This window comes from Hippocampus zosterae, chromosome 8, assembly GCF_025434085.1.
Source record: "Hippocampus zosterae strain Florida chromosome 8, ASM2543408v3, whole genome shotgun sequence".
NCBI lineage: Eukaryota > Metazoa > Chordata > Actinopteri > Syngnathiformes > Syngnathidae > Hippocampus > Hippocampus zosterae.
The window spans coordinates 3,538,122-3,551,149 of record NC_067458.1 but is presented as its reverse complement, the minus strand read 5'-3'; the positions used below and the strand labels follow the sequence as shown (position 1 = coordinate 3,551,149).

Below are 13,028 nucleotides of genomic sequence, written 5' to 3'. Positions count from 1 at the left end.
GTGTTTTCTGTTAATCAGGCCACAATGTCTTTGCCATGAGTTGGTATATGTGCCGTGTTTGTCTAACTTAAGTGTGGCAAAGAAATTTACCCAGATTGGAGAGTTTTCATGATCCAGGTGTAATGCTGTGGGTTCCAATATGACTCACTGTTTGATCTCTCCAAGTCCTTTTCTATGCCACTGCTCTGCATACTGTTTACCGAAGCAGAAAAGAAGCCCGGATATCCGCTTTACACAGATCTATGATGTGTTGATCCCTCCTCTGCTGGCAGGCTACTCTACAGAGATTAAAGAGACTCAAGAGAGTGACTGAAAAGCTGTAAAATATCTGATGAAGTCTCAAACTCATGCAGCACGTTGAGCCGTCTTATACAAAGAAATGAGTACAACTTTGTCACGCCATCACACCTGATCCCAAAGTCAAGTGTCCTCAGATGGTAAAAAATAGGATTCCCAGGCTGAGCAGTTAAGCGGAAAGTCCCTGATGGTGCAAAAGTGAGTTCTTAGGGTATGGAGCAAGCAGCTGTTGTCTTACCCGAGGTCACTCGCAGTTTTAGGGAAGCCCGCTAACACGAATGCTGGCCACATTTCAAATTAGATTCATAACTAATCCATTACAACGCAAGTTAACAAAATGTGATGAGACCAATGGAATCTCGATTCTTGATGCAGACTTTAATTTATGAGTACCTCTTATATGTTATATAGTCTGTCCTAATGTATCATGCACAGTCTGTGACAAAAACACAAAAACAAACAAAAACACCACGTGACACATAACAGATCATGAATCAAAATTGAAACAAGCTTTGCATATTTATGTTAAGCTTCCTGATGAAGATGAAGCATTATGTGATTGCTTCTCCTCCTCCTTTTGTTTGGATAGCTGAACAAGCTTTGACATCACAGCCTAAAATATGGATCAAATACAAGAATTGTTTTGCAGGAGTTGTGTTTTGTCCGGCTCATCTGTCTTTTTGCCTTTCCAATAGCCATAATGTAAAAAAGGTTTTTCAACAGCCACACAGCACAGAATATTTTCTTCACTCCCACGCATCCATAAAATGAAAAACAGTCAAAGCCCGCCCCAATAAGTCATAACATTGGCGTGAGTAGCTCAATGATAAGGGCATGGTAGACAGAACACACTCTCACCAACAAATTCCCCCTTCTTCGTCCTGTCCTTTTTCTCTCAGCCGGCTTTTTCCAGGGCTCCAGCCTTCATCTTGTCCAATAAGGAGAGCAGGAAAACAGGGAATGTTTTAAATCATAAGCATCCTTCTTCCTCCAGTTTTTTCTTCCTTGCTTTCCGATATCTTCAGTCTCCGGAGGAAAGCGTGAGCAACAGTGATCCACTGCTGTGTGTTCCGCTGCAGGAGACTGAACGTCAATCATGCGGGGTAACCTTGGGAACTACCAGTCCGCCCCCCAGCTTGTCCTGATTGGTTGCCCGATGGTGGCCCAGGAGTCACAAGTCCAAATAGATCCACAGATGGATACTGAAAGCTGTGATAGGATCATGTGCAGAGCCAAACAAACAGTGGCAAACTGTAGTACTTGGCAATTCTCTCTCTCTCTCTCTCTCTCTCTGACTTCAGAGCCTTTATTTTATAGTTGCCTAGCAACAGATGGGCATGTGAACCAATACCGCCAAAGCCGAAGTGATGTGGGGGAGACAGGAAGGAGTTTTCATTTCCTTAACTCACTCTCTCTGTAGAGGTGTGTTGAATATTTTAGTTTTCTGCAGTAGCTTGTGTTGAGCACATCCGCAACATAATAGCAGTATGGCAAGTAAAAGGGGCATCAAGTTGACAATGCAGTATAATACAAACTAATTCAAAACAAAAAGGAGACACCTAACTCCTCATCAACCATTGCTGACCATGATATCAACATTCATTCATTCATTCATTCATCTTCCGTACCGCTTGATCCTCACGAGTGTCGCGGGGGGTGCTGGAGCCTATCCCAGCTGTCTCCGGGCAGTAGGCGGGGGACACCCTGAATCGGTTGCCAGCCAATCGCAGGGCACACAGAGACGAACAACCATCCGCGCTCACACTCACACCTAGGGACAATTTAGAGTGTTCAATCAGCCTACCACGCATGTTTTTGGAATGTGAGAGGAAACCGGAGGACCCGGGGAAAACCCACGCAGGCCCGGGGAGAACATGCAAACTCCACACAGGGAGGCCGGAGCTGGAATGGAACCCGGTACCTCTGCACTGTGAAGCCGACGTGCTAACCACTGGGCGTTTCAGTGTATGTTCATGATTGCAATACTGAAACAAATTTAACAGTGACCTGTGATATTTGCTCAATATTGTAAATGACATAAATCTGTAAATGTGTTTATATTTGAATTACGTCGGACCACTTAAGAACCCAATAAACTGACCTGGGTCGATGCTCCAAAATGGTGCTACTAGGCTGGGATTGTGCGGCTTCATTGCCAGAGAACACTAAAAGTGGACACCCTTGGCACTCTATTCTCTTCCCAGATGAGAGATGGTTCACACTAAAATCATGTGACAGACATGAGGGAGTAAGTAACAATGGAGAATTTGCATAACCTGCTTGGTGGTGAGTTACTGATGGCCTGAGAAGGACATGATCCCCTTGAGCAGGTGTGGCCAACCAGCGAGAGACTATGAGTCTTTTTTTTTAATGGGTTACTGCAAAGAGCCACATGATACACATGGGCAAACATAAACATCACCACATTCCCTTCCTCACACTCACACACACACACACACGCACACACACACACACACACACACACACACAACAACACACACACACACACACACACACACATACGTGTTTTGGTGCATTTTCAGGACGTCCGTTTGTTCACCCGACATATGGGCACATGCCTTTCTCGTGGTCCTACAGGCTCCAAAAAAATATGGTAACCATGAAAAAAATCAGGAAGAGAGCCATCTACTCAGATTTTGGCTAGGACGTAATTTTTTGATTTATGACAAAACTACTACATATGAGGACATTGACAGGTTTTTGTGTATTATGGAGACAGTCACCTCAAACACACTACCATTTCATGTTTTTGTGAATTTTGAGCCCCCTAGATACACATCATTTTCAAGTGTATATGACTTATGAAGACCAGCTAAGAGTAAAGTGTGTATTTTTAAATTGACTCATGTTACATACCAACAGTATATGTTAGGCACATGTGTCCAATTGTCATGCTCGGGCATGGGGAGAACTCTACAAAGGAAGGAAGCCCAGATTCAAACTATCAATTGCTGAACTGTGAGGCGAATGTGCCAAACAGTCGTTACACCCGTCTTCCCTCAAATATTCACATTAATAATACAAGATAGTAAAATAAGCTTTGAAGAAGAAGAGACAGTTAAATATGTGGTCAGTCCACTTTATTATTTTTTAATTGCTGACAAATATGAAATTATGAACACAGAAAACATGCCACCTCCTCTCCATGACACAAAGCACTGCAATAGATGAGGGTTGTTTGAACTGAAGAAGATTATGTCAAAATGTGAATACTGCGATGAAGAATTTTTAATGAATCTGGCCATATATTGTGCCATGTGTGTAGCAACTTCTTTAGCTACCGTTAGACAAAAGCAACTTTTCAAAAAGTATTGAAATGCTTGAAATAGGATGAATTCAAATGTTTTAGGGTTTTTCCAAAACATCACCTCAAACCTAATAAGCCTATCTTTTGTGAGAAGTTTGTATATCGTACGTACGTTTATATACACCAGGGGTGTCTTTTTGTTTTCCAGCTCTCCCAGGATGTTCTAATGCTGCATCAGAGCTGACTGATGAACTGATCATCTGAAGCAGGTGTGATGCAGCCGGGAGAGCTGGAAAACAGGCACGACAGTGGCCCTCCAGGCCCAGATCGGGACATGCCTGATATATAGTAGTACAGTATAATTTACATGTTCATACATCTTCAAGGATTTTCCAAATTGCTCTTGAAGATCATGAAACAACAAACGTGAAACACAGTATTCAACAACAAATATGAAATCCATAATTGACCATCCCACCCTAAATGCACCATTGATATTGCTTTAGTTAACTTCAACTGAAATGTACCCAGACGTGCTCGCATTTCAATGGACTAGCTATTCATTTCCCTTTTTAATGCAGTTAAATGTGGATGTAGTTTTTGATGGACACCCAGCCTCTGTCTTTCAGAGCTGCTGGCTATGCGTGGAGACAGGACTCACAGCTCGTTTTACCTGAAACTTTATGGCTTGTTATGAAATCAAACATATGTCGCTCAACAGCCTTCACTTCATCATCTGTCCATGTGCGTCTCTTATTCCCACCTGTAAAAGAAGGCATTATTTATTAAAAATGGAAAAATAAAATAATCAAAATAAGATATTCCAGGAAATAATGAGAATTTTGAAAAAATGCTCTTTAACCTTGCTTTTAATTGAAGCACTTTGACTTTTTGTTCATCAAAAGTACTTCAATTAAGATATGTTAATTTTTGCCATTTTTGTTTAACTTTAACTGCTGTTTTTGTTGTCCCGTGTGGTTGAGAAGGAAGTGTCATCCACGTTCTCTAAATGGGTTGCAGCAAAAATGTTTTCCAGGGTTGCGACAAAACTGTCTTCAGTGTTGTCATAGGTGGTTGAAGCAGAAGTGCCTTCCATGTTGTCCGATGTGGATGGCGCATATACATGGCTTGGGTTCCCAGAGGTCTCAGAGCTTGAGCCTTTGAAAAATAATACAAAAATAGTTGAAGGTGGCTTTTCACCATTGCTTTCTTATATGTTCCAAATCGTCTTCTAATTTCTCAATTTTCTTTCGGCTGTCGAGGCCTAATGAGTTTTCAACCTGCACATTTTCCATCTTTGAACACCTTTTTCAAATACTGTCTCTAATTCTGTCTCTAATTGTCTCTAATTCATACATAGTTGTGCATAAAGACTGAGATTATCAGGCACCAATTTACTCTGTCTTGTGTCATAACTTTAGGACATTTTCTGTGTAAGTGAGAATCGCTGTTTCTTGATTAAGGTAAGCATTGGTTTCTTTGCTCAAATCGTCATCACTCGTGGTTACTTCATCTGGTTGGGTTAAAAAAAAGAAGAAAGAACAGACAGGACAATATGCTTTCGTTTCAGGGTAAACGCAGAATGTTAGATGTTTTAAAAATGATATTTAAACAACATCAAAATTTTCAGCATTCTTCGTTCTGACCAGTTAATAAATGAAGAAACTCTCTTTGAACATCAGGAGGGTTTGGGATGAATATACCACACTATAGAAAGTTAACACTGTTCAGTTCTGTGGAACGGCAATATGGGGATATTCGAACACAGGCTCTCCAGAGTTAGGTTAAGACAAAAGTCATGTCACCTGAAACACACTCAGGTTTTTCAGGTCTGAAGAAATATGAGGACATGACGACTGAAATCATGGAGAGTCTATGTTTCTGATTTATAACTTCTCCTGTGTTTGTCAAAGAAAGCTGAAAACTCAAACCGAGTATATCATGATAAGAAGTAGTAACCTGTTGTAAGGATGAAGTGTATCTCTCACTCCATTCTTGGTCTCCAGTGTCACATTTCGGTTTTTCGGTCTGGCCAGCGGGTGGCAGGAGCGGTCTCTCTAGCACACCTGCTGGCAATCATTAATCAATAGAGACACTATTTAAGGACTCCTACGTTCGACACCTGTTGTGGGAGTATTGTTTATGGCATTGCTTACCTCGTTGCTCATTGACTAGTGGCTTTTGACCTCGTCGTGTTTTCGCTTGTAGTCTCGGTACCAAGTTTGTGTGTAAGTACCATTTTGTTTTGATGATCTGGCTTTTCTCGCGTGTACAAAGTGTGACAGTTTTTCGTTCGTAGTTTGTGGCTTTCCTTTCCTTTTCTTGCTCTTTTGTGCAAGCTCCTTTTGTTAGTCGTTTTTGATTTACCTCCTGGTCCTCATTGTGGACCAGCGCTCTATGTTCTCGCTTATTTCCGATTCGATTTGGACATTAAATTGTCTTTACATCGGAGACCTTGTTTTTGTCTACGTTTTTTGGATCCCCCTCCCTAACTCGGTTTACCCGAGTTCCTAACAGAATACTCCCACCAGAATGGATCCTGTAGACATTAACAAGATCATGACCGCCTTGACCAGCCAGGGGCAATTAGTGGGCCAGCAACAACAGGAGCTCACGGAGCTCCGGGAGGCAGTCGCCGTCCTAGCCCAGCGGCTGGAAATATTGTGTTCCCAAGGGGAACACGCGACCCCCCGAGAAACGCCACCCCCAAGGGTCCCGGCGGCTTCATCCGGGACACCCTCTTCCCTGATCATGGGGCGAGAGCCCAATTTCCCCCATCCCCCTCGCTACGGGGGAGAGCAGGCTCTCTGCAAGCAATTTTTACACCAGTGCTCTCTAATATTCGACCAACAACCAGCTACGTACGAAAGGGATAGCACGAAGGTGGCGTTTATTATGAGCCTGTTGACTGGTCAGGCGGCGTCTTGGGCAGTAGAGATCAGCAATGCTCAACCCGGGCTTCGGTCTTCCTACCCAGAGTTTGTCGCTGCGTTCCGTCGCGTATTTCAACATCCGGTTATGGGAAGGGAGGCCGAAGGTCGGCTATTAGCTATTCGGCAAGGACGACAATCCGTTGCCGAATATTCCATCTCTTTTCGCATTTTGGCCGCCCGTAGCGGTTACGGGGACCGCGCCCTGTGTGGTTTGTTTCGCCGCGGGTTAAGTGCAGCGTTAAATTACGAACTGGCAACCCGCGACGATAGCCGCAACTTGGAGGAGCTCATCGATTTGGCCCTCATTGTGGACAACCGCATGCGGGAGCGTGAGAGGGAACGTACGGAAGAGCGAGGAACTACCCGTGTCCCACCCCGACGTACGGGTCGTCGGCCGGCTGAGCACGAGTCCTGGCGACCACCCGGACCCGAGCGTCATTCGTGTTCCGATCCAGCCGACGCAGATGAGGAACCCATGCAGCTGGGAGGCGGACGCCTGGGACCAGCGGAGAGAGAGCGTCGGATTCGGGATCGAGCCTGCTTCTACTGCGGCCAATCTGGACACCGGGCTTCCAACTGTTCCTTGACATCGTCCCGCCCGTCCGGACGCCCCGAAAACTGTGAGTTTGTGCCCGATACTGCGCCACATGAGTCGAGACGGGAGGAGGTCCATCCGGGACATCCACCAAGACTCGAGTTGGACGGAACTCTTTATGGTCCGTTACGGGTCATTTCTGTTCGGGCCTTGGTGGACTCTGGGGCGGACAATTGTTTTGTAGACCCCAGCCTAGCTAAGGAACTGGGTTGCCAGGTTGAGGTCCTAAGGGAGACAAAGCGGGTTCACGATCTTGAGGGGCGACTCCTGGCGGAAGTGAAAGAAATCACCGCGCCGGTGAAACTAACATTATCAGGCAATCACATCGAATACCGTAGATTCTATATCATGCGGTCTCGATCCGTACCGTTAGTGTTGGGGTTGCCGTGGCTGCGCGAACATAACCCGGTCATTTCCTGGGAACGTCTGGCAATCGAGAGTTGGAGCGCATTTTGTTATACTCACTGTTTGCGCTCGGCGGCAGAAAAGAGAGGGCCGACCCGGAACGAGCCACCAGAAGTTATTTGTTTAGATAAGGTTCCGCGTATTTACCATGACCTACGCCAAGTGTTTAGTAAAGACCGTGCCCAGTCCTTGCCGCCTCACCGGCCGTACGACTGCGCCATCGACCTGATAGATAACGCCCCGCTCCCGAATTCCCGTTTATATCAGGTCTCTCAGCCAGAACAAGAGGCACTGAGAGAATATATTGATAGTTCACTCGCGGCTGGCCTCATTCGGCCGTCTAAATCCCCACTGGGGGCCGGATTCTTCTTTATTGAGAAGAAAGACAAGATGTTACGCCCGTGTGTTGATTATCGGGGCCTGAACGAAATCACCATCAAGAACAAATACCCACTTCCGTTATTAGATTCAGCGTTCGCCCCCCTCCAATCCGCCACTATATTCTCCAAACTCGATTTACGAAGCGCTTACCATCTGGTCCGTATTCGTGAGGGGGACGAATGGAAAACAGCATTCAAGACCCCATTAGGGCACTTCGAATACCTGGTCATGCCATTTGGGCTAACGAACGCGCCCGCGGTATTTCAGTGTCTCATTAATGACGTATTAAGAGATTTTCTGAACCCGTTTTGTTTTGTTTATTTAGATGACATCTTAATTTTTTCTCGGACTCGAGCAGAACATCAACACCATGTCAGGCTGGTTTTGCAGCGTCTACTAGAAAACCGGTTATTCGTAAAAGCAGAAAAGTGCGAGTTTCACGTTGAGTCCATCTCTTTTCTGGGTTTTATTATCGAGAAGGGTCAGCTGAGAGCTGACGAAGCCAAAGTTAAGGCCGTAGTAGACTGGCCCACTCCGACCAATAGAAAGCAGTTGCAACGTTTCCTAGGTTTCGCTAATTTTTACCGTCGCTTCATTCGCAACTACAGCCAGAAAGCCCTGCCTCTGACCCGGTTAACCTCTGTCAAGATCCCCTTTAGGTGGGACACTGATGCTGACCACGCGTTCGCCGAATTAAAGAAAGCCTTCACGAACCCTCCAGTATTACAGCATCCTAACCCCTCCTATCCGTTCGTCGTTGAGGTGGACGCGTCGGAGTCCGGCGTGGGGGCCGTCTTATCGCAGCGATCCCCAGTCAACCAAAGACTTCTCCCCTGCGCCTTCTTCTCTCGTCGCCTCAGCCCAGCAGAAGCCAACTACGACGTGGGGAACCGCGAACTGCTAGCCGTCGTTTTGGCATTACAAGAATGGCGACATTGGCTCGAAGGTACATTCATGGTGTACACTGATCACAAGAACCTTGCCTACATCCGGTCAGCCAAGAGACTAAACTCCCGCCAAGCACGGTGAGCGCTTCTCCTCACTCGCTTCAACTTCATGCTCACCTACTGCCCGGGCTCAAAGAACATTAAACCGGATGCCCTCTCCCGCATCCATGACCCTGCGGAGAGGGACAACGAACCCCAAAGCATTGTTCCGGACCATTGTATTGTGGGGGCACTGAGGTGGGCCGTCGAACGTAAGGTCAAGGAGGCCCAGAACGGAGTTCAAGTCCCGGCTGGTTGTCCGACCGGGAGACTGTTTGTGCCCCCACCTCTGCGCGCAGAGGTGTTACAGTGGGGGCACACTTCTAAGGTGGCATGCCATCCAGGGGTGAACCGGACCTTGGACCTCGTGTCGCAGCGGTTTTGGTGGCCGGAGCTACGCAAGGATACCCAGGACTATATCAAGGCCTGTTCCACCTGCGCATGCAGTAAGGCGTCCCACCAACTGCCGGCTGGTTTGCTGCAACCGCTGCCTACCCCTTCTCGACCATGGTCCCACATTTCCCTGGATTTTGTCACCGGCCTGCCACCTTCCCGGGGAAAATCCGTCATACTCACCATAGTTGACCGCTTCTCTAAATCTGCCCATTTTGTTGCGTTGTCCAATCTGCCCTCTGCTCAGGAAACCGCCGACCTCCTAGTGAGACACGTCTTCCGTCTTCATGGAATTCCGGTGGATATTGTGTCAGACTGGGGCCCTCAATTCATCTCCAGGGTTTGGAAACGTTTCTGCCAGGCCATGGGGGCCACGGCGAGTCTCTATTGATTAATGTCTGTCTTCCGGATACCACCCACAGTCCAATGGTCAAACGGAGCGCATTCTTCTCTCTCTACACAAACGATTGCACCTCAACAGATCCAGCTGTCAAACTCAAAGTTCGCAGACGACACCACGGTCATCGGTCTCATCAAAGACGGCGACGAGTCTGCGTACCGCCAACAAGTGGAGCAGCTGGAGCTTTGGTGCGGCCGACACAACCTCGGGCTGAACACGCTCAAGACTGTAGAGATGATCGTGGACTTCAGGAAACATTCTTCTCCTCAGTTGCCCCTCACACTATCCAACTGCCCTGTGTCAACCGTCGAGACCTTCAAGTTCCTGGGAATCACAGTCTCCCAGGACATGAAGTGGGAAGTCAACACCATCTCCATCCTGAAAAGGGCCCGGCAGCGGATGTACTTCCTGAGGCTGCTGAGGAAGCATGGCCTGCCACAGGAGGTGCTACGACAGTTCTACACGGCAGTCATCGAATCAATCCTGTGTTCTTCCATCACGGTTTGGTTTGGGGCCGCCACAAAAAAGGACAAAATCCGACTTCAACGGACAGTTAGGACGGCAGAAAAAATCGTTGGCACCGCCCTACCCACTCTTGAGGACTTGCACACTGCAAGAATCAAGACAAGGGCACGGAAAATCCTCCTGGATCCCCCGCACCCTGCCCACCACCTTTTTCAGCCACTCCCCTCAGGCAGACGCTACAGATCCATGCGCACCAAATCCAGTAGACACTTAAACAGCTTCTTCCCTCTAGCCATTAACTCCTTAAACAGTCACTGACAGTCACTCTTCTTGCACCACAAAATGGTACTTCAAAACTAGTGGTTACTCTAAAATGGTTCAATGATTTTGTTGTTTACGATGATACTAGTGCTGCGTGTTATACCGGAGACAAATTCCTTGTGTGTTCTACATACTTGGCCAATAAAAATGATTCTGATTCTGATGAACCAAGATTTGGAGGCAGCTCTGCGCTGCGTTTGCCTCGATCGCCCCTCCTCGTGGTCGGTCCACCTGCCTTGGGTGGAATACGCCCACAACACCCTCGTCTCATCAGCGACCGGTCGGTCTCCTTTCATGGCAGCATATGGTTATCAACCTCCTCTGTTTCCTTCTCAGGAGGGTCAGGTGGCACTCCCTTCCATACAGCTGCATCTACGACGGGCCCATCGCGTATGGAAGGAGACCAGAGCAGCACTGTCACGCACGGCTCAGCGGAACCGGCAGATCGCTGACCGTCGCCGACGCCCAGCACCCAGCTATCAGGTGGGACAGAAGGTGTGGCTGGCAACTAAGGATCTACGACTCGCAGGTACATCTCGCAAGTTGGGGCCACGCTTCACTGGACCGTTCGAGGTGGAATCGGTCCTCAGCCCCGTCTCCGTCAAGCTCCGACTGCCGCCCACCATGAAGGTCCACCCCGTGTTCCATGTTTCCCTGTTGAAGCCGGTGGCCACCAGTCCCCTGGCTCCTCCGCCCATGTCGCCGCCTCCTCCACAAATCGTTGACGGTGAACCAGTGTACACCGTGCGTGAAATCTTGGACTCTCGGCGCAGGGGTAGGGGTTTTCAGTATTTGGTTGACTGGGAAGGCTACGGCCCAGAGGATCGGCAGTGGGTCCCCGGCTCCTGGATCTTAGACCCGTCCCTGCTTCGGGCATTCCATGCAGCGCACCCGTCGAAGCCGGGTGGTCCGCCAGGAGGCGTCCGTTGAGGGGGGGGTACTGTCACATTTCGGTTTTTCGGTCTGGCCAGCGGGTGGCAGGAGCGGTCTCTCTAGCACACCTGCTGGCAATCATTAATCAATAGAGACACTAAGGACTCCTACGTTCGACACCTGTTGTGGGAGTATTGTTTATGGCATTGCTTACCTCGTTGCTCATTGACTAGTGGCTTTTGACCTCGTCGTGTTTTCGCTTGTAGTCTCGGTACCAAGTTTGTGTGTAAGTACCATTTTGTTTTGATGATCTGGCTTTTCTCGCATGTACAAAGTGTGACATAGTTTTTCGTTCGTAGTTTGTGGCTTTACTTTCCTTTTCTTGCTCTTTTGTGCAAGCTCCTTTTGTTAGTCGTTTTTGATTTACCTCCTGGTCCTCATTGTGGACCAGCGCTTTATGTTCTCGCTTATTTCCGATTCGATTTGGACATTAAATTGTCTTTACATCAGAGACCTTGTTTTTGTCTACGTTTTTTGGATCCCCCTCCCTAACTCGGTTTACCCGAGTTCCTAACATCCAGAGGGTTCAGTCGGGTACCTTTCACTTGGTGTCTGCAACATAACAACATTACGGTGTCAAAATATTCAGCATTCTTCATTCTGACCAGTTAAGAAATGAAAAAAACATTATTTCTCATTGAACATTGCTCACAGGATAGTTTGGGAATAATGTACCACACTATAGAAAGTTAACACTGTTCAGCTCTGAGTAACAGCAATATGGGGACATTCGAACCCAGGCTCTCCAGAGTTAGGTTAAGACAAAAGTCATGTCACCTGAAACACACTCAGGTTTTTCAGGTCTGAAGAAATATGAGGACATGACGACTGAAATCATGGAGAGTCTATGTTTCTGATTTATAACTTCTCCTGTGTTTGTCAAAGAAAGCTGAAAACTCAAACCGAGTATATCATGATAAGAAGTAGTAACCTGTTGTAAGGATGAAGTGTATCTCTCACTCCATTCTTGGTCTCCAGAGGGTTCAGTCAGGTACCTTTCACTTGGTGTCTGCAACATAACAACATTACGGTGTCAAAATATTCAGCATTCTTCATTCTGACCAGTTAAGAAATGAATAAACATTAATTATCATTGAACATTGCTCACGGGAGAGTTTGGGATTAATATACCACACTATAGAAAGTTAACACTGTTCGGCTCTGTGGAACATCAATATGGGGTATTCGAACACAGGCTCTCCAGTGTTAGGTCCAGACAAAAGTCATTTCACCTGATCACACTCAGGTTTTTCAGCAACATTACAGTATCAGAAATATTCTAAAAAGTATTCTACAGTAACTGAAGAAGTATGAGGGCATGATTGAAATCATGAAAATCAACATTATAGCAACCATAGAGTGTCATATGTCGTAGTTATATGACTTTTGAATAAATTAAACTTCATACACAGCACAAGCCGGCTCTTTATGGTCGTTACCACTGTACAGCTCTTATAGCTAACAATTTCAGGACAACAGACATGACTGAGTTCAAATAATAAAGACAACACCCGAAACATACTCTTTCAGACTAAAACAATGTAATGACTGAAAAATAATTCCGGTGACCATTCGTTGTTTTCAACTAAGTAGAGACTTTTGATGGGCAGTACAAATTGCTGATAAAAATGTGGATTTGTCAAACAGCTAC

General features: G+C 46.7%; 1 protein-coding gene across 2 annotated transcripts in view; it reads right to left on the bottom strand.

Annotated features, from left to right (window-relative positions):
• lrrc7 (leucine rich repeat containing 7) overlaps positions 1-1,554 on the bottom strand; it is a 211,540-nt gene extending 209,986 nt beyond the window's left edge. The window contains exon 1 of one of the 2 annotated variants that reach the window (XM_052073300.1): positions 1,156-1,554. The gene's annotated coding sequence lies outside the window, so the exon portion shown is untranslated. The remainder of the gene's footprint in view (positions 1-1,155) is intronic. The other variant, XM_052073298.1, reaches the window with a different exon arrangement.
• Between the last annotated feature and the right edge of the window lie 11,474 nt (positions 1,555-13,028).